This window comes from Marmota marmota, unplaced genomic scaffold (assembly GCF_001458135.2).
Source record: "Marmota marmota marmota unplaced genomic scaffold, marMar, whole genome shotgun sequence".
Lineage (NCBI taxonomy): Eukaryota > Metazoa > Chordata > Mammalia > Rodentia > Sciuridae > Marmota > Marmota marmota.
The window spans coordinates 7,456,825-7,479,365 of record NW_025999961.1 but is presented as its reverse complement, the minus strand read 5'-3'; the positions used below and the strand labels follow the sequence as shown (position 1 = coordinate 7,479,365).

The window sequence follows — 22,541 nt, the reverse complement described above, 5'->3', positions numbered from 1 at the left end:
GAGGGAGGGAGGGAAGAAGGAGGGAGGGAGGGAGGGAAGAAGGAAGGGAGGGAAGGAGGAAGGGAAGGAGGGAAAAAGATTTTTTGAAACCAAGTTTCTAAAACCCTATTGGGGAATACAGAGAAATAAACATAGTAAATAATATGGCTAATATGTCAGATAGAAGGATATAGGTGTAAAATTAAAGCACCGCTAACCCTTATCTCAAGTTAAAAACTTGAGAATCGTCCTCTACTATTTCCTATTGTTTTAGTCAGATTTTCATCACTGTTACCAAAAATACCCCACAAGAACAACGTTGAGCAGGAAGTGTTTATTTTGGCTCAAGGTTTCAGAGACTCAGTCCACGGTCAGCTGGCCCCATGGCTGTGGGCCTAGGATAAGGCAGGACATCATGGGAGAAGGACTGGTGGAAGAGCACAGCTCCACTTATGGCAGACAGGAAGCTGAGAGAGAAGTGGGTAAGGGGCCACAGAGAAGAGGAACTCTTCCAGGGCACACCCGCATTGACCCACTTCCTCCAGCCACAATCCACCAGCCCAGGTTACCACCCAGTTAGTCCATTTGAACTAGGATGGACTGGTTAAGTCACAGCTCTGCTCCGAACATTGCTGCATTAACACAGCAGCTTTGGAGGGACACCTCATATTCAAACCATAACATCAGTATAAAAAGGGGGTGATTAATGAATGGGAGAGAAAAGAAGTCTAGGGCCAAGAGGTTACTGAAATCACTTTTGAAACCCATTTCTCTTGTGTCACTTCTATGGCTCTTTGTCAATACCCCTCTTTTACCCCAGTTGCCAAATATGTCGCCTTTCTAATATACAAGACTAACTCACTTCTCCCTCAGTGGGTCCCTCTCAACCACACACACACACACAAAAAAAAATTGTGAAAGGCAAAGAAGGAACCTTATGTTTTCAGTTTCATCTGACCTACACACATTCTAGGTTCCAGAAAAAAGGAATTTCACATTTGGAAACACCAATAGCTTCTTACCTCTTGGTGCCTTTGCGTATATTTTTGTATCTCTACCTGCTGATTCTATCTGCTCAGAATAGTCTGTTATCTGGTTGGATCATTTAGCCTCAATGCCAGCTAGAAAATTACTGAAAGGGGTTAAATGTTTATGGAGTCAAAGCACAACTGACAACAGCAAGCCACAACAGAGTTCACAGAGGCGACTTCAAGTCTGAGACCAAAGTCAGGACCAGGGTGTTATGGATGTTGCATCCAGGCAAGGATGATGTCAAGAAATGGAAATGGATTCTATGGTAGTTTACAGAAATATTCACAGTTCTTCGTAGCCCTTCTTTTTTTCTTATGTTTCTTAGTATCTGGCATGCGGATGAATTTGGTAGTTGTTTTAGTCAGTTTTTTTGTTCTACAACTAAAAGACTAACCAGAACAATTGTAGAGGAGGAATAGTTTATTTCCAGGCTCATGGTTTCAGAGGTCTAAATTAATAGACAGCAGTCTCCCTTCCTCGGGGCTCAAAGTGAGGCAGAACATCATGGCAGAAGAGTGTGGTGGAGGGAAGCAGCTCACATGATGATCAGGAAGCAGGAAGAGACTCCACTCCCCAGATACAAAATATATACCCCAAAGGCACACCCTCCAATAACCAACTTGCTCCAGCCACACCAAACCCACCTTCAGTTAAACCTCAGTTAATGCCATTAGGGGAGTAATTCACTGATGTGTCAAGACTCCCACTACCCAATCAGTTCTCCTTTGAACCTTCTTGCATTGTCTCACATGTGAACTTTGGGGGGACACCTCACAACCAAACCATAACAGTAGTCTCATAAAAATTGCAGGAAAGCATTCAGTTATGCACATGTGATTTCACTATCTAGGAATATACTGCTAATTTTTAGTTATGTCTTCTCCCTCCCTCTCCTTTTCTTTATGAATGCTCCCCTAAATTCTCACCATTCTCCTAGACAGAATGAACCACTTTATTCAACACAGACTCACAAGTGCTTGTTGGTCTCAACAAATGGTATGATTACTCATTCATTTTATATTTGTCTTCTCAATTAGATTTTGAATCTGAAATAACAGTCTCCATGATGCTTAATAATAAGAATTCTATGAATCTTTGTTGAAGGAATAGTGAATATGTAAATAAATTAAATCTGTCCTTCCTCCCTGTGAAAGGGTTAATATCGAACAGGTTGTTTAAATAGGTCTTCTCCCAGGAAAATAGGCAGTTGAAAGAACTAAAATATAAGTGCATGCCCAGTTGGGGACTGAGGGTCTGACAAAAGCCCACCTCCCTGATTTGTGATCTAAAACCTATCAAGGGAATAGAATGTCTCCTGACTAGAAAGATAACAAGATTCCTCAGTGGTCTATTCCTTCAGTTAAAAATAAAAAAGATTTCATTATCATTGTTTTAAATGAAAATACAGGTTCAAGTTGAAGGCAAGATGTCTGAAGTTAACTACTAGCTCTTGTGAATTTTCTACTGTTGCCATCATCTGTAGTTTCATTCCTCCTTCTCATACATTCGAGAACCTCCAAAGGTTAGTTCTTGGTTGCAAAACTGCAGTTACTTCTCAGCCCTTCACCTGTGCTTTGGGTATTCACTTGCTGATCTTGATGATATCCTGTGAAATAGCCATGCTAAATTAGACTCAACTTCCACAGAATGCCAGTAGGGAATTGTAATGCATCTGCATAATATGATGCTGGGACTGAACTGGGCCATCCTGCAGTAACTTTTTGAAAATTATAACCAACAGGAACAAACTGTTAGGGAAATGTCCTCTCAATTCCCCCAACAAGGCATTTAGCAGATTTCCACTGCATGGCTTTATGCTCATTAACATTCATGCCACTGTCTGTAACCTCATTTGTTTCACTGTTTGCTTTGGATTTGCACTGCTGAAATATCTCCCTATTTTTTTTGTTCTTACTGCCTCTTATGAAGCTTTGACTATTCCTTTTGGTCTTAGCAGAATATTCTAGGAGGATAATTACAAAAAGCATATTTATAAATATAATTTATAGACATATATATATATATATATATATATATATATATACCACTTACCAGAAAAATTTTGTTAAAAACCTACTATTGAATACTGTGCCTCCCCCCAATCTCCCAGGCTTATTTCAGAAGTGGAGGAACAATGGTTAATATCTGTACTTCTGGCTGTAAATAATTTGTTCTTTAATGAAAAGTCTTCTCTTTCTGGATCTGACTATAATCTGAACAATTAGTCAGCAGATAATGTTCTCTAGATTGTTTTTTTTTTTTATTTTATTTTTTCTATAAAAGATGATATGTTTGCACAGAAATATCCACACTCTCCTTTTTGGTTTCTCTTGTGATTAAATTGTACAAATTTTTGAGATCTCATGATTATTGGACTTGGGGATTCAAAGCAAAAGTGTAGTTGTTTTTGCCTGAGCAAATCTGACCAATCCATGTATGGACATAATTTGCACCCTTAGTTGCATCATTATGATGTTCTAGATAGATGACTAAATATCACATAGTATCATAGACTATATTAATCAGCTTTCTGTCACTAAAACAAAATACCTCAGATACACAACTTAAAAAGGAAAAAGGTTTATTTTTGACTCATGGTTTTGGAGGCTTCAACTTATGATTTCTTGGTCCCATTGCTTTGGACCTGTGACAAGTCAGTACATCATGGTGGGAGTACATGGAAAAGTAAGACTGCTAACTTCATAATAAGGAAGCAAAAGAGAGTGAGGAGGGGACCGTGTTTCCATGATCTACTTCAAGGGCACATCCCCAATGACCTAAAGCCACCCACTGGGCTCCACCTCTCAAATATTCCACTGTCTCTCCAAAGCACTAACCTACGGACTAAGTTTTTAACACAGAGGCTTTTATTAAATTGTATTTTGTACTTGTTCTTTTGAGACATACATGGCAGCAGAGTGCATTTTGACATATTATACATACATGGAGTATAACTTATTCTAATTAAGATCCTATTTTGTGGTTGTACGTGATGTGAAATTTCACTTGTTGTATATTCATATATGAACATAGGAAAGTTATGTCAGATTCATTCTACTGTTTTTCCTATTCCCATTCCCCCTCCCTTTCCTTCATTCTTGTTGTCTAATCCAATGAAATTCTATTCTTCTTCCTTCCCCCTGCCCCTTATTGTAAGTTAAGTATTTACATATTAGAGAAAACATTCAACCTTTGGTTCTTTGTGATTGACTTATTTTAGTTAGCATGATAGTCTCCATATCCATCCATTTACCTGAAAAATATATAAAGTTGTTCTTTATATAGCTGAATAATATTCCACTGTGTATTTATATCACTTTTTTTTTACCCATTCATCTATTGAAGGGCACCTAAGTTGATTCCATAGCTTAGGTATTGTCAGTTTTGCTCTTATAAATATTGATGTGGCTATGTTGCTATAGTATGCTGTTTCTAAGTCCTTTGGGTATATACTGAGGAGTGGGATAACTGGGTCAAATGGTGGTTCCATTCCGAATTTTCTGAGGAATCTCCATACTGCTTTCCAGAGAGATTGCACCAATTTGCAGTCTCACCAGCAATTTATGAGTGTGAATATATGAGTCTTTAGGGAGCATTCAAGATCTAACTATACCACAGACATTCTAGAACATTTCTATTCCATTTTAATGGACTTTTAAAAAATCTTTGTATCCATTCAGATTGACAATCACATGGTAGATGCACAATTATTTTAATTGAAGGGACATACTTGAGAAAGAAGGAAGAGAGAGAAGAAAGAAGGGAGAAAGAGAAAAAATGATGGTGGGAGGAACTTATATGAGGGAAGGGGAGAGAGGAAGGATTACTTTCTGACTTTCCTTCCCACTGATGTCCTTACTATTTCTGAAAGTCATCAGGGAATGCCTCACAATGTCTCCGAATGAATAATACCCCAAATTTTCTCAGACTCTTCCACATTAAATTGACGACACATAAGTAAGTTTTACCATGATCATTACTGCAGGATATTATGGCTAGTGGTACTTCCCGTGAATAGTTACAGAACTTGCACTGTTTCAAAAAAATACTTGCTGAAGACTGTGCGACAAAGAAGGGAAGGCCTGCTCTCCTTACAAGGGTTTCTCAACAGAGACACTATTTGCATTTTGGACCTGATAATTCTTTGTCAGGGGTGATGTGGGTGGGAACTGACCTGTGCATGATCAGCTGTCAAATGGCATCCTGTCCTCTATTCACTACACACCAGAGCAGCTCCCTTTACCCCGTCTTGATGTCAAAAATGTTCCAGTCAATGAAAATGCCATCCACGGGGTTGAAGAGAATTTCTTCCAATAAAGAAGCAATGCATTGTGTGGGCACTTGGTACAACAGCCATCATTCTTTATAGACTTTCCAGTGGGGTGGGACTCCTCTTTAAATTTTTCCCAATAGTCAATTATGGATCTCTTGGGGTCTGTTGAGATATCAGCTTCCAGGTAGACTCTGATGCAGGCTCACTCTACCCATCCTCAATTGCTTCCCAAATATTCTACATGAAGATTTCTGTATCTCACATCTGATTTCCAGCTGTCCTTCTTATACACAGTGACTGCTCACCAACCCATCCACACATCACTGAATTTAATTGTGAAAGTGTCAATCAATAAAGTGCATTAGCCAGGGGTATGTTACTTCTCTGATAAGAGTGGCAGCCTGGGCCATGTAGTGAATGAGTCTGCCAAAATGGTTCATAATATGACCAGCTTATAAAAAAATAAATAAATAAATAAAATAATGAAATTCCCAAGAGGCAGAATAGCAGTGTGTTCCAAGGTTAAGGGTTTTAGGGCTCTGAATTTGGATATTCTGGGTTAGAATCATACCTCTGCAAGTTACCAGGCATCTATAACTTGAAGCAAATAACTGCTCTCTGTGTCAGTCATGGTCATCTACAAAATAGATATAATTATAATACCTCTCATGAATCTATTATAAGATCTAAATAAGGGACTACCTGAGATATTATTTTAAAAGATGTTTAATATATGTTAGCTATTATTTGTATATCTCTGATAATGACATATACCAATCAAAAACTATTTTATTGTAGTCAATAAGTCTGTAATTACATAAAGTGCCATATACATATTACTTGATGTTTTCTTACAAAACTAGCATTCCTGAACTGCCTTTATTCACACATTAGTCAGTAAATGTTTTAGCAACATGTTCCTCTGTATTTTCAAAATGTTTAAAGAAAAATATATTTTGTTAAATGATTAGCATTAAATTAGGCTATATTCTCAGTGGTCATGTCAGAGGCCTTAATTTTCCTGCTCTCACCCAACAGAATCTCATTCCTCATATTCACTAAAAATATGTCCATATGTACACATATCTATCTATACATATGCAGAAGTAGATATGTGAGTACTATGAGAGAATAAGCCAAGCTTCTTAATGATTTAAAGATAACCATGGGGAAAATGGAGTGAGCACAAAGTGATGAGAAGGATTTCATGATGACTAAATTTCCATCCTTTAGAGTATAAAACAGGAAATTCAGAAGAGGAAAGTATTTTTTAAAAATATCTTTGTTTATTAATTATTTTTATGTGGTGATGATAAGATTGAATCCAGTGCTTCACACGTGCGAGGCAAGCACTCTACTACTGAGTTACAGTCCCAGCCCGAGGAAAGTATTTTTTGGAAGAGAAATGGTAGGTCCTATTTAAACATATATCAATGGAAAGGAAGAATTGAGAGGATGCCTGGGTCTTTCTTCACCTCAGTTCACACACAGAAAAGAATAGGACCACTTCCCCTCGAGTGGTTGAATGAAACTTTGAAGAAAATCTGCAAAGGAATCCAAGCTTAACTACAAATTTTGGAAGCCCAGAGAAAACATTTGGATAGCTCTGTTGTGGCCACAAATGAGTTTCCACTAACAATCTGGATTTTCTAAGGAAAGTTACTTCAGTTCCTGAAACACATCATTCAAGTTAAAAAGACAAAGGCGTTATTGCCCCTGCCAAACTAGAGCATGTTACCATCACTCTTTTAACTGTTTTAATTTCTAAATATCATTATCATTTATCTATAAAAATCAATAAGACAAATGGCATTTATAGTTCTCAAAGGCAGAAGTGGTATTAGCAGTTTCATTTCATAGATATGAAAACCAAATCTTGGGTAATTTAAATCATGTACCTGAGGACAGTATCCCTGGGGGAAAGCAAGAACTAAAACCCAGCTTTTATAAGTTCTACTTCAGTGTTCATTCATATCATCCCCTGTCCATTCATTTTTAGTAGACATTTAATAAATATTTGTATAAGAAATGAAGAAATTAACCTCCATCCCCTTTACATAAAAGCAGTTACAATCTCAAGCGGCAGACTTCTATTGTCAGAAGTGTTAAAATATTGCTTTTATCAAAAGCTTTGTAATAGGATGTTTGACAAACTGCAAAAGGGCTCCTTGTCCATCAAGATCACAAAATGTCATGTAGGAAAGAACAGTGGATAGCAATCCACAGAGTCTCACATAAGCTTAAACAAGAAGAAAAGGGGCACACAGCTGTGCTTCTCAATCTTATGGACAACAGCTTGTTTGAGTTTTTATTGTGGACTCTTCATAGTAGGTGAGTAGGAAATAAAAGTGCCCTATTGTTGTCTCACCGAAATGAAGACAAAAATCAGAAAAAGATAAGATCACATAGGTAGTCCATCAAGGAATAAATAGATCTCAATTACTTTTGCCTATCTTTTCCAATAATTATGGTACCACCTAGTACATAAATGGGTAAATTGAAGGGTTGCTTCAAAGCAAGTGAAATCTCCTTTAATTTGCTATGGACCTCACTATGTGACTCACTGTGGTGCTGAATTTAACAGGTTAAGTCCATCTTTAGAATTAACTTGAAGAGCTTGTCCAGTAAAATTCTTGAAGAAGCTGCTTTTAACATGAATTCAACTCACTATAGAGATTAAGCCTAAGAACACTGCCACAGAGAGAAACAGCAATCCATGGAAGAGGCCAACAGACACCATTTCATTTCCTCTGATAGTTTCCTAAAAGCTATATAAGGAATCTTACCACTCTTCGTCTAATGATATTAACTAGTCACCTCTGTAAAATAGTGTTATGGTTTTGATATGTGGTATCCCTCCAAAGCTCATGTATGAGACAATGCAAGAACTTTCAAAGGTGAAATGATTAGATTATGAGAGGTTTGAACTAATCAGTGTATTAATCCACTTATGGATTAATTGGGCAGTAACTGTAGGCAGGGCATGGCTGAAGGAAGTCACTGGGAGTGTATCTTTGGGATTTATATTTTGTCCTTGGTGAGCAGAGCCATGTCCTGATAGCCTTGTCCTAAGCTGCTTTCTTCCATTGTGCCCTTCCACCATGATGTTCTGCCTTAACTTGGGCCCAGAGCTGTGGAGTCACCCAACACGGACTGAATCTCTGAAACCATGAGCCAAAATAAACTATTCTCCCTTTAAATTGTTCTTGTCAGGTTTTTTGGTCACAGCAACACAAAACTAACTAAAACAAAGGGGATAGTAACAGTATTCTGCTTAATGAGTTCATGAGAATTGAGTTCATATTTAATGCATTTAAATTATAAGTATTTGTAGAGATGTTAGAGAATAAACAGTTGATTTTCTTCCCTGCTCTACTGTTTGCGTACCTAAGTAAAAACTTTGCATTTTTTCACACTTTTGCAATAGTTTAACAACAAGAAGCTAAAGGAAAATATTGAACTAGAAAAGTATTTCTGGTAAAAGTATTTCTGTCATTTAGAAATCTGATCATATGGGGAAAAAATGTTTTCCTGTGATGAAAGATTTTTTTTTCTTTTTTGACACACAAGAGAAATAAATTATATTCTCTATAAAATTTCCACAAATGTAAAGGAACGTCATGAGCAATTAATTGGAATTCCCAGCTAAGGGAGCAGTGGATACTTGCTTTGTCATCTAGTAACATTTCCAGGAAGTGACATCTTCTTACACAAGGGTCTAAAATGCAAGTTAATTGTGATTCTGACAGACTTGAATCTGAGCAGAAAACACAACGACGTGAAGTTTTCTTGAATCCCTGAGGGTTTAAAGGTGTAGAAGTATTGGATATGTATAAATAGAACAAGAAGGCTACTGCAGCCCATTTTCCTAAATTAGAAACTGACAGGACAAACCCTAGAAGTAGCCCTTGGCATTAGTTGATATTCAAGGGATGAGGTAAGCTAAGGAGGCACGACCCTGGGTGGAAAAATTACTAGACCTACTGAACGCATCCAGATGAGAAAATAAGTCCAAAGCAGGTCTTCCTAGTAGAATACACTGAGATCTCAGTCTAAAGTAAAATATTTACTTAAATTCTGGTACTAAGCTTCATTTGAGTGTTAAATGGCTGAATCATGCCACAAAAAGATTGCTGTAGATATAAAGGGCTGTTACCTCAGAATTACACTACTTTGTGATCAGGAGAAAGAGTAGGATTTTTTTTAAAGGGCCATAACAAAGACAACCAAGTAACGGGGACTAAAAATAGGTAGAACTATTTCCATGTGTAGTTTTGTTTTGTTTCTCACCAACAGTTACATTCATTAAATTAAGAATCTGAAAAAGCAACCCTGAAGTTACAAATTGAACCAGCTGAATCTTTCCTAATTCAGTTTGCATCAAGGTGATATTATGGCAGTAAACCTCAGAGTCTTAGTAATAAAAGGTCCCAATTAATGAGATACCCCAGAAAATATAGCTGAAGCCCACTGCCAATGTTGATTTAAGGAACTATTTTAAATTCCATCCCCACAGACCACATACTAGGTTACTGTAGGACAGTCATTAAAATGGTGTGGAATATAGTTTTAAGTTTGGAATCACACTAATTTGTATTCAAACCCTGTCTCTCATTTAATTGTCTGTAACTTTGGGAACATCTTTGAGCATGTTTGGCCACAAATTTCTTACCTATAAAGTGGATGTAATAGTATTAAACACATGTCTGTGTGAGGAATAAATTAGATAATTTATGAGAAACATTTATAAGGTAAACATGCAGCAAATGGAAGCTATTTTTATTGACCTAAAAGGGAAAAATCTAGTTTCCATTAACTGTATTAGTTTCTTATCACATTGTGTATGAAATGATGAAAGCATTTCACAGGTTCTATTGAAATTAAATAGAAGCATTTCTCCCTTTTAATTAAAGGAAGAGGATATAAAGCCCTAGATTAGGGACTCCTGCTTTGGGTGTCTGTGCTTAATACCTGTGAATATTTCCAGTAGGAATTGTCTCTGTTACTATCTCTACTGAAAATGTTATTACCCAACATTGACAACTTCACTGTTGTTTAAAAGCCCTTTTGAGATGCTTTTCTCTTACTATTTTTATACAAAGTATTTTTTTCTTATTTCAGTACCGTTAGCTGTTAGGTATGGGAAGCAATGATTTGTCTTTAACATTTTGTTATGTGAGCTGTCCAGTTAAAGTCAGGTGAGCCAGTTTTCTGCAATACCAGAGGGGTAGAAGAGTAGGGGGCCAGTCTGGGTCTTCCCTTGGGCTGAAATAACACTTTCAGTTTATATATTGAAAGTGCCTTTGAAAGTAAGTTAGCATTGGGGCTGGGGATGTGGCTCAAGCAATAGCGCGCTCGCCTGGCATGCGTGCAGCCCGGGTTCGATCCTCAGCACTACATACAAAGATGTTGTGTCCGCCGAGAACTAAAAAATAAATATTAAAAATTCTAAAAAAAAGAAAGTAAGTCATATATAACCAATGACAATGTCTAGAAGTTCAATTATAATGACAAAGCATTCCTTTTTCTTTTGTTGTTTTGCTCTGTTTTGGAGGTGAGTGTCTATACAACAGATTTTTCAAATTTTTCTAAATTGAATTAGGGACCTAAATTTCTGTTTATGATATTGACTACTTAGAATACTGTCAACAATAGTCTGACATAGTTTCACAGAAATAATTTTTAAGGCATAACAGCACAATGTCTTCAAAGCAAATGTTGAATCTGGGATAAATATTAAAGTGACAAAATTATCAAGGGTAAGTATCTGACCTTTTGAATAAAAGCAAATTTTCCATGAATTTGGCTTGCCAAACTTCCATATATGTCATCTCATGTAACAAATAAACGGAAAGCTATATAATGAGCAATAAATTTAAAGCATCACCTCCTGTACCTCTGTATTTCTAATTAGGAAAGATGTTAATTGAATCAGAATGGCTGAGAGCCCTATGTGGAAATCTTTTGGGAGTTGTGATTGCTTTGTGGGCTGTTGCCAGGGGTCATTCACTGGAGTGATTCCTTTCTGGATAGGGAGCGAATGGCAATCCTCACCTACAAAGCAACCGCTTCTCACTTATAAAGAAAAAGTGCCAGTGGACAAGGAAATACACCTGTGCCCAAACTAGATTTTCTTTAAACATTTACAGAGGAAATACAAGGTCAGGTGCTTTTACTACCAAGTCAGTGGTTCATTCTCTGTACAGCTTTCTTAACGCAGCTTTGACAGAATCTAGACCTTTTGATGACCTCACAATAGCCCAAGGAACATCTAAAGACTCTGCCATCTTGTCTGGAGCTGTTTTTTTTTTCACTCTGTTTTCTTTGTCCTCCCATCCTACCCACTGTATATCCCAGTCCGTCTTAATCCCCCTACCCACATGCCCTGTGTCTTCACATCAAATAGATAAACAGTTGTTCCTCAACTTCCAGTGGGATTATGTCCTGCTAAGCCTATCGTGAGTGAAGATGTCAAAGCATTTAACACACCTAACCTACCAAATATCATGGCAGAGCAGCACAGTGCTCTATAGAGAAGGTTGCTTCCCTGCGATCATGAAGCTGTAACTGGTTGCCTCTGCCCAGCATCACGAGTCTCTATTATATGACAGATCACTGGCCTAGGCAGAGATCAAAACTCAAAATGCAAAAATGCAGTTTCTACTGAATATGTTTGGCTTTCACACCACCATAAAGTCAAACATCTTACATTTAGCACCACTTTCACTCAAATTGTTACATTCACTGGACAATTCTTGTGTCTCTCCCTGTCTCTAGAATAACAAATGCTTAATAAATCCAAACCCATCACACAAGACACAGTCCAAGTTCCACATCTTCTCATAAATTCTTTATTGTTTCTTTCAGATGAAAATAATATCACACACTTTCAATTCCGTTACCACTTTACCTGAGTCTTCAATTGAATCTATCCCATCCCTCTGTACCCAGGAGATGTTGAACTCTTTGAGAACAAACACTATGTCTTATTCATTTTGATAGCCCTGATGTAGCCCCAATATTTATTCCATGTCCCAGATACCTATTGGGTATTTATGAAATACATTTTGGATTGAAAAATAAATTTATAAATTATCAATTTAAAATATATATTCAAAATCTTGCTTAGGATCCTTTAGATAGTTTGTATAATGCTGTCTCTTTAATTTAGAAAGAGATTAAATAAGAATAATTAACAAGAAATAAGACAAAAACAGATAATAAAAATATCAAAAATATCAAGACTAGGGAAAAAGTTTTGGTTTAATATTTAGAATACATTTGATAAAATAATTCTTTTGTCATGAGCTAATTTGAGACAATGAGTATCAACTTTCTTGAATAAAGATGATATTGGGAATTACAGTAATAAGAATATGTAATATAATCTTAATTTTCAAAGATTCCATAAATAAGATGAACTGAATATGCAGATGCTGAGAGGGTCTATAAACAAAGTTTAAAGTTTGGAGAAGAAACATATTTTCATTGAAGAATTTGTGAAATTTAAAATAGACTTTGAGGCCTAGAGAAAGTGGGTACAGACAGAAATTGGGATAGAAAATTTCAAGGAGAGCAAAGAATATTAACAAAGATATTGAGATGAGACACTTTTCAGAATTATTGCAATTTTCCAGAAATATAAGGTATACGTGACTAGCATTAACAATAATAATACCTAAAGTCTTTTGAGCAGCCCCTGTGTGCTGGTATTGTTATAAGCACTTCACATATTCCAGTATCATTTAATTTTTACAACAGTCTGTGTATTGAGAACTGTGTTTCCATTTAATGCATCATGGCTATGAGGCATAGTGGTCAGAAATGAGAAAGAAAACTTCGAAGGTAGTTTGAAATCATGTTGTAAATTGGGTTGGGGAGGTAACGCCTGATCCTCAAGAAAAAAAAAAAAAAATAAGGATACAACCGAGGGAATGGTCACAGCACCATGGCTTGCATACATGTCCAAGAGCAGGGCAAGAGAGCTGGGAGCAACTAGTTTTTTTAAAAAAGTGCTGTGTAAATAGGTTGGAAAGTTTAACAGATGAAGAAGAGCTTCCTAGGTTGAAGGGCTTGCTTCTATAGGGAAGCTAGAAGGGTGTGGAGCAATGGAATATAAAGAATAGGTTTTCATTTTAAATACATTGCCCTTACAGCCATGTGGAAGGTACCTGTTGGGGAGACCAGGTAGGAGGTAATTGCCCTTAGCATCCCAGCAAAAGTGATAAAACACGGGTCTAAAACACAGTAGTGCTTACAGGTAAAAAGAGGAAAGATGTGAATTATTCTAAAGTGGATGTCTCAACTCTTCTCTCACAACTGCAACGTGACTTTGGGACTCCTCTCGTCAACAAGTGGGGTCAACTTTTCCACCCCTGTAAGGACAGAGGAAAGGAATAAAAAAAACTCTCTGACTTCCAAGACTGATAACATTTCTTTCCCACTACAAATATTTCAAAATACTTAGAATTTATTTTGGAATAATTTGAAGGAAGATTATCTCTTTGTTTTCCTCATTTTTCATATCTCCCATTATGTAGAAATATATATCATATTTTTCAAATAACCTGTCCAAACTTGCTATAGTCAGATTTTTATAATATATGATTCAGTTACAAAATGGCTTGATACCTGGTAGATTTTGAAACTCTATTTCTTAGGATGGAAACTTTAAACAAAGAAGTTGAACAAGGATAAAACTAGTAAGAAACAGTTTAAAAAAATAGTAAGTGCTCTCATAAATTTTGATTAATCTCAATGTTTTGGTCTTTTTTTGCAGGCATGTCACATCTACTGGATTATTTCGTGAACCAAAGGCAACAACTAATTGCTTTTCCTTAACAAAATAAGCAAACTGAAAGAAAAATTTCTCCTTGGTACCACTGCCTTTCTTTTAGCATCTCTCTGAATAAGCACTGAGAATTTTCCCTCTACAGTTAAACAAATTCAAGCCAATGGAAAAAGAAACATGGTGGGCTGCTTCTTACATGGACCCCTGGTATTTGTTGGCACTAGGATCTATTTTTTAATTAATTAATTTATTTATTCTTTTTTATATTTATAACAGTAGAATGTATTTTGACATATAATACATATATGGAGTACAACTTCTCATTCTTTTGGTTGTACATGATGTGAAATTACATTGTTCAGGTATTCATATATAAATATACACTAACATATCAGAGTAATGTCCGAATCATTCTATTAACTTTCCTATTTCCAATCCCCCTCCCTTCTCTTCATTCCCCTTTGTCTAATCCAAAGTACTTCAATTTTTTTTCCTTGTGTAATCATCCGCCCCCCCCGCATTGTGAGTTAGCATCCGCATATCACAAAGAACATTCACCTTTGGTATTTGGGGATTGTCTTATTTCACTTAGCATGAGAGTCTCCAGTTCCATCCATTTATCAGCAAATGCCATAGTTTTATTTCTCTTTATGGCTGAGTAATATTCCATTATGTATATATACGACATTTTCTTTATCCATTCATCTGTCAAAGAGCACCTAGATTGGTTCCATAGTTTAGCTGTTGGATTCTAGCTGCTATAAACATAAACTTAAAATCACCATCACTATAGCATGTTGATTTTAAGTCTTTTGGATACAGTATTCTATTTCATTCTTACATGTATTCTCCTCTGGTTCCTTTAGTCCTCCAGTGTGGCTTATGAGGTTGACAGCCAAGGCTACTCTTAATAATAAACTATAGACAATAAATACTTGAACAACAAAATGGATATGAGCTCACACAAGGCAGGAAAGACTCCTTTCCTCATCCATCACCAGGTTCATGGTGGAGGCACCTAAAATAAAAGACAAATGAGAAAAGCATACAAACTTATCTGAGTTTTTCAAGATATGGGAGTCATCAGAATGAAGACCCAAAGAAAGAGGAAAAAGTGAATTTTTATGCAAAGGTTGAATGAAAACCAGACGGTTGTGCTGAATGAGACTGGACAAACAAGGTCTGATCTACTGTTGATAGAGAGGAATGACCAAGTCCCCTTGGTTCAGATTCCTCTTTATCCCTGTGTCCTAGAGACAGGACATTGCTAGTGTCTAGGTACAGGGAGAGTGACAGCAAGCAGACTCTTGTGACCTACCTCGGAGGAGAGAGAGAGAAGGTCAGAACAATCCACCTGCTTCTGTTATTTCCTCAAATACCAAGGTATTATATTGGGGGGCAGCATGCCCTGAACCCTTATATTACACTTGCTCACTTTACTAAATCTCTTGAGAATATAATACTGAACAATACAAAGGAATTCCAGAAAACAAGATTTCTTTCTCTGATATCTTAGAGCATCATCATCACAGTTTCTCTGTATCACTATCCCAAGCTTCCACTTGCTGAAAATCATCTCAAAAAAAAAAAATTCACTAGTATGACTTGAAGATTAAATTAAAAAGTGATGATCATCAGCCATCAAAAAAGTGATTAAATTGGTAAACCTATGTAAGGTCATGTAACAGCATATATAAAATAAGAACTGTTTCAGTCATATATGATTTACATAGGAAGCCCCATATACACATACTGTGTGTGTGTGTGTGTGTGTGTATTCATATAGGACTATGTTTCAGGAGCTGTCTAATTTTTTTAAATATATGATAAATGTATAGGATATTGTAGTTTCTGTATGCATGCTTGTGTAAAACCCACAGCAGCATACTTTTTTAAAGTAATTGATGGCCAACATTGTATAATATAACAGGAAACACTTGTTTGTTGCTAAGCTAAATGGACAATTTAGGTCATACATATTTATAAGGTTTTGGAATTTTTCCAATAACTTCTGCAATGTGTAGAAAGAAGAATGGGCTTGCATTAAGCATATTTTGGTAATTGGTAATGCAACCTCCCAGCTCCCCTGAGTGTGCAATTCTTAAGGGATCATCTTCTAAGCCATGATGATTACACAAGCTCTAATGCACTGATTTTACATAATTAAATTTTAAAGTAAATTTAATGAAATGCTCAAGAACTTCAGACAATAGGTGCTATTGCCGCAAACAGGGTAGCAAAAACAGAACTTTCACGTTTCTTCTCTATTTCAACTTAAAGCTGATTTCTTCTCCATTTCAACATGTTTCTTTTCTATCTCAACTTAATATGAACTTAAAATGAGTGTGTGTGTGTGTGTGCATGTGTGTATACACTTAGTTCCATAAAATGTGACCTCTTTTATAAATAAAATAAAGTGAGAACGATAGCAAACAAAAGGCAAGAAAGCAGAATGAAGGAAGGGCACAGAGAGAGAAGGGGAGAAAATAAAACGTATCAGCTTTCTCAAACAGAATTGAAACTCCAACTTACTTTGGAGAATTAGTTGAAATCACAGCTTAATTGGGGACTTTTACACATAAATAGATTGAATCTACTATCCCTTATTTCCTTCTAGAGGAGAAAAGAAGTGGGACTGTAGTTCAAACTGTTATAAATAGATAAAAGTTCAAATGGTTTAACCAAGACAGCCTGCCAATTTGTCAAATTAAAGTTAAATGGAATGCTTTTGGAGAATTCCACATGAAAGGCCTAACTACATTTTTATTGGATTCTTTCACTGAATACCATACTAAGCAAAGGGTTTCAAAAAAACAATTATGACTTGGGCATCATATAAAGCAGTGTTATTTGATGGAATGTGAATGAGAAGATTTTTATTCCTGTCCTTGATGAGAATTTTTGATCAGCTTTGAGACAGAACATTGTTCCATGGTGGTCCTCCAATGTCTCCACTGTTTCATGCCTAAGCATCATTGTTAGATGATTAATTGAAATGAAGAGAGGGTGCAGAGCTCTGTCCAAAGTTTTGAATGCTTTCTCGATTCTTCCTAGCTGCCAGGCTGCCTGTCAATCTTCAGTTTGCGGGTGTATCACTCCAACTCGGCTACTGTCACATTTTCCTGTGTCTGCACTGACATTTCATGTAGTGTTTTCCTCTTCTTTAAGGACATCACTCATACTGGATTAGGGCCCACCCTGAGGACCTCATCTTAACTTGATTAAATCATCAAAGACCCTACTTCCAAATAAGGTTACATTTACAAGTACTTGGACCTAGGACTTCAATAGACCTTTTTTGAGCAATAAATTCAAATCCAAAAAAAAGAAAAAATACAGTAGCTTTTTAGTGAAGAAACCTAGGAAACACAACTTTAATCAAGTGTTTGGTGTTAATATTATCAGTGGTAGGTCATACTGATTTCACACACATCCCAATAATATGTGATGAAAAGGTACCTCATATCTGTAATATTCTTCGTACAACCTCTGGCTAATCAGGAGAAACACCTCTTGCAAATCAGATTGAGGAATAGTCTACAAGAAAACCTGACTGGTAATCTCCTAAATGGCTAAGAACATCAAAAGAAAGAAAGACTGTCCCTTTCATACACACATATTATATTCCAGCATGAAGGTTAAAGAAAATATATACTAATGCCAACTCCATAGGAGAGGCTTGCTATTTGGGGATCATTATTTGAAGAAAGTAAGAAAAAGATGTTATAACACTGTAACATTGGCAAAAAAAAAATACTTTTAACATTTCAATTCAATGCATATATCAGGGGTGATGATAAAGTTAAGAGGCAAGTAACTAGACACTTCCCTATGGAAGTAAAAATAATTAAGTCTTTAATGGCTCTTGCAAACAATTACTTATCCCTCTAGTACCCTTCTTGATAATATTTCCCTATTTTGTCCATACAATATCTTGAGAATTATTATATATTACATTTTGACATACACACTTATTGTCTGCTGTCCCTAAAAATAAAGAAAATAGAGTTTTTGATATTGTACAATGATAGTTTACAGAGTGAGCAGTGTTAGACACAGAAGATATTCCCTTCCATAAGGTAGGCAAACTTGATATAGCAGCAAGTCTAATGTGCAAGACTTGTTGATGGCACCTATCTTCAAAGGAGCCATTACACAGCTAGTCTGGGTAAGGCACAAAGCTCAGGTGTTAAATAGCATGCAAAATATGAGAAACCAAAATCAAGTCGATCATACACTTAATTAATGTATAAGGAGACTTCAGTGAATTTGAAGAGAGTGTGACAGAAAGGACAGGATGCTGGAATGGAGATCTAATAGCCATTTCTTCAAGTTTCAGCTCATGGATTTTATTATCAAGCTGTTTCCTGCACAACCCACCTTCACTGTGCCCAGATGGCTTTGTCAACTGTGAGCTCATTGCAGATTTCATTCCCCTCTAAAACTAAGGCTCAGTATTATCATACAGCAGGTATGACACCCTGTCCAATCTAAACTGAAACCATGAAGCTTGGGTCAAAGATCAAGCTGATTCCTGATTATTGGAGAATTCAGTTTTCATTTGCCAATGTTTCCTTTTGTGGTTCTTTCATATAATCTCTTTGCTCTCCCTATTTCTCATATTCTTCCACAATTTTTTTTTTAATTTTGAGAAGGGTCTCCCTAAGTTGTTCAGGACCTTGTCAAGTTGCTGAGGCTGGCTTTCAACTTGAGATCCTCCAGCCTCAGCCTTCCAAATCCCTGAGATTATAGGTGTGCACCACCATGCATGGCTGGCTCTTCCACAAATTATTACTTTTGCCTCACAACAAGAATATCTCTGCTCTCATTAATAAAGCAGCTACTTATTTAAGTATGTGTTCTCATCCCTGCTTATTGAATATCCATTATGACAAAGTAAATGTAATCCAAGTAAATCTGCTGTCTCCCAAGATTATTCCAAAAATTTGTGGTTAACTTCACTAATTTGTAGTTGAATGGAGTCGTAATTTGCAATGAAATACTTGTAGTGAGAATGTACAGTCATGTGTAGTTGAGGAATTACCTTCTTGCTCTGCAGGAACCCACACTCTCCTCACTGAGGCGCTTCCAGCCTCTCAAAGGAAATGAAAAGGGGGAGGGGAAACCATAGCTGGGACAGGCTTTTAAAGAATCTAGTGGGTCGTGGATGTGCTGACCTTCCTGGAATGACATATTCTTAGTTTCAAAAGGGATATGAGCTGCGCGTAATTTGCAAATGAATGCATCCGCAAATGAATGAATGCATCAAACACAATGACAACATTGTGTCCAAGATTATACCATATTGCTCATTGCAGCAACTTCCACTGAATTTGTTTCTCCACCATCTGCATCAGTTCTTTTCCACTATCAAACACGAGGCCCTGAAAAATGCAAACCACTAAGAATATCTTGAAAGGGGCTGTGTGAACAGTTATTATACTTGTGTTACTTCCTTAATACTCTTTTTTCTTTTTTTTAATGAAAAAGAGGAAACCTACATCAGAAGAAGCCCTTAAAATTCAGTTTGGAGAGGCTCCTGGCCTCTACTGAGAATCTTTTCCTCCTAATCTTCTTTTCTTCTTTGTTATGTAATAATGTGTTTGGGCTAAAAGGGAGCTAAATTCTCACACCCATGACTAGGGGAGAAAGATTACTTTTAAGGGAGTAAGTTGGTAACTTTGCTTTCTGAATTTTTATAAGAGATATTTATAAGCATGATGAAGCAATATACATTAATATATGTAATGACATATATTACCCAAAGGATAATTTTTATTACTCTACCAAATTATTCCTCTCTTTATAACTTTCTTGCTTACGAAATTTAACTCCATTTGTACTTGTTTAAAAATCATTTAAAATTTTATTAAAATTTAAATTTTAAATTTAAAAAAATTATATATATTTCTAATTTTGACAATTGTATGTCCAATCTAGCACTAATGAAGTCAACTCAAATGCATAAGACTGAATCTCAGTCTAAGTACCTTTCAGGCAGATGCAGATGATCTAGATAGTTAATTAGGGAGGTCTCACAATTCATTGTTTTTATCTTTCTTCTTGTAAGAATACTTCATGTTGATTTGCTACAGAATAGTAGACTTAAACTCAACAGATTCAGTTATCAAATCCTGAATTCATATCCTTGACCCTCCAAGTAAAGAATGTAGTGGGGCCTGGATGTGCTGATCTTCCTGGAATGACATATTCTTAGTTTGAAAAAGACTTGAGCTGTAGGTAATTTGCAAATGAATGCATCTGCAAATGAATAAATGCATCAAACACAATTTTTTATGACATCCATGTGTTTCTGTAACAAGATCCATAAGCATCTGCAACACATACTTTCCCCTCCTGCAACACATACGTTCCCTTTGAGATGTGTTTAATAGATAAATAATACATTGAAAATTAAAGAAAATACAGAAACAAGGGTTGTCACTGCTTTGATTAAACTCCTCCAGGAGTATGGGAAATGGGCATGACCAACTGTTCAAAAAAATTAAAGAAGGCCATTGTTTTGAACTAAGCTTGTATATGGGGACCCAACAAACCAAATGAAAAATCAGAATACAGCCCCCCATGCTAAAGTTCCAGGTCTCCACAATGATGCTAAATTATCTAACCTTTAGAGCAACAGGACAGTGAAAGAGAGCTAAGTTTCCCAAAAAGGCCAAATGACATTACAATGATGTCTCCTTTGATTTAATTCTTATATTATGCATTTATTCATTTGCAGATGCATTCATTTGCAAATTACCTACAGCTCAAGTCTCTTTCAAACTAAGAATATGTCATTCCAGGATTGTACAAAAAGTACCTGAAGTAACATGATTCCTTTGATGGTACAAAAAGTACCTGAAGTAACATGATGTTAAACAATCTGTTATTTTTCCATAATTCTGTTTCCCATTCCTAACTTACAAGGAAAGTAGCTCTGAAATGACCAATCCACTTTGGGGTCATTGCTTCTTCATCACTTTTCTGTCTATAAAACCAATCTCCTCTGCTCAGTCCTTCAGAACACTCATTCCTTTTTAAGCAATGAAGCATTGTCTAATTCCAGGATTAAAAATACAACCAATTAAGATCTTCAAAGTAAATTTGTTATAATTTTGTTTTCTGACAGCACTATTCAAATACATCCAAAGACTCTCAACAAATCCTTAAACATTTCAAGGAGGTTGAGGATTTCTAGTCAATGTTCCAAGTATTCATTTATATAATTCATTTACTTCTTCCTCATTATTATTAGGAAAGTAGTTACATACATGGTAATCAGACCACACTTTCCAAGTAGTGTGATCTGAGAGTTCTTAACAAAGCACAACTTAGATAAATACTATCTTCACCATTGTCTCTGAGAGAAATTGTTTCTTTTTTATGGTATAATATACACACGTGCTTGCACACACACACACACACACACACACACTTATTTAAAAAAAAAAATCCAACAGAAATCAAACCCTCTTTCTGGCTAGGAAAAAAAAAAGTGTGTTTCTTTTCCTACTGACAGTTATTTTCAGAGATTTGGTAAATCACTTGCAATCTGTAGACCCCAGTTTGGGTACAGGACATGCTTTAAAATTTTCCCAATTTTCTGAAAGTTAAATGTTTTAAACAAGCAACAATAACATAAACAGATATGTGAGTAAACACCAATCTTCCCTGCATTAATCTGAGTTATTTTTTCCTTCAAATTCAGTTTAAAACAGATCTAATTTGTAAATTTCACCAACTCTGAGCATATAGTTCTAACTACACAGAGGCAAAAAAAAACTAATAAAAATGTGATTTATCTTTGCTAAATTACTAGTGTGACATGGCATTACTTTGTATAAATCAAGCAATTATGACATAATGGCTAAAGAATGCTTCAATGAAAAACTCTTCCATTTCTGCTATTTTGTAAATATAGGAACACTTTGAAATGCACCCAACATACAATGTTCTAAATCTGACAAGAAAAATGGCTGACAAAATCGTAAATTAATTTTTAAAGCATGATATATACCCTGCAAGAATTAGGAGATTACACAGGTAAACACATGATTGAACATTTTACTAGTTTAAAAAAAAAAATCACACTGTGTGTTTATTCTAATAAGTAACTTATAAAAAGTTAAATATTTATTTTATACCATGTTAATAAAGTTTCCCCTAAAGTGACCAAATTTCACTATTTATTAGTACAAGAAATTATATAAACTTTGAGAAATAGGACTTACGTAAATGTGATTTTTTTACACTAGAAAACAGGATAAGTTTAAGAAAGAAAATAACGAGGAAAAAAAAGGAGAAGATTCTTAATATAAATGTGTGTGTTTTTCTTACCTACTCTATGAATATAACAAAAATTTCCCAAACACTTAAAAATGATAATTAAGATGAGTTAAAGGTTGGTGATTAAGGTAAAATGTATCTCTTTCTTTAATGCCTAAGCATTCTTTTCCTGACTGC

The 22,541-nt window shown here is 35.8% G+C and overlaps 1 long non-coding RNA gene across 1 annotated transcript in view; it reads right to left on the bottom strand.

The window, feature by feature from the left end:
- Nucleotides 1–12,597: 12,597 nt before the first annotated feature.
- Nucleotides 12,598–22,541, bottom strand: part of LOC125616745 — a 28,362-nt gene continuing 18,418 nt past the window's right edge. Inside the window, exons 2-3 of the long non-coding RNA XR_007347490.1 lie at nucleotides 15,039–15,093; nucleotides 12,598–13,659 (exon numbers count right to left, since the gene is read on the bottom strand). This is a non-coding gene — a long non-coding RNA (uncharacterized LOC125616745). The remainder of the gene's footprint in view (nucleotides 13,660–15,038; nucleotides 15,094–22,541) is intronic.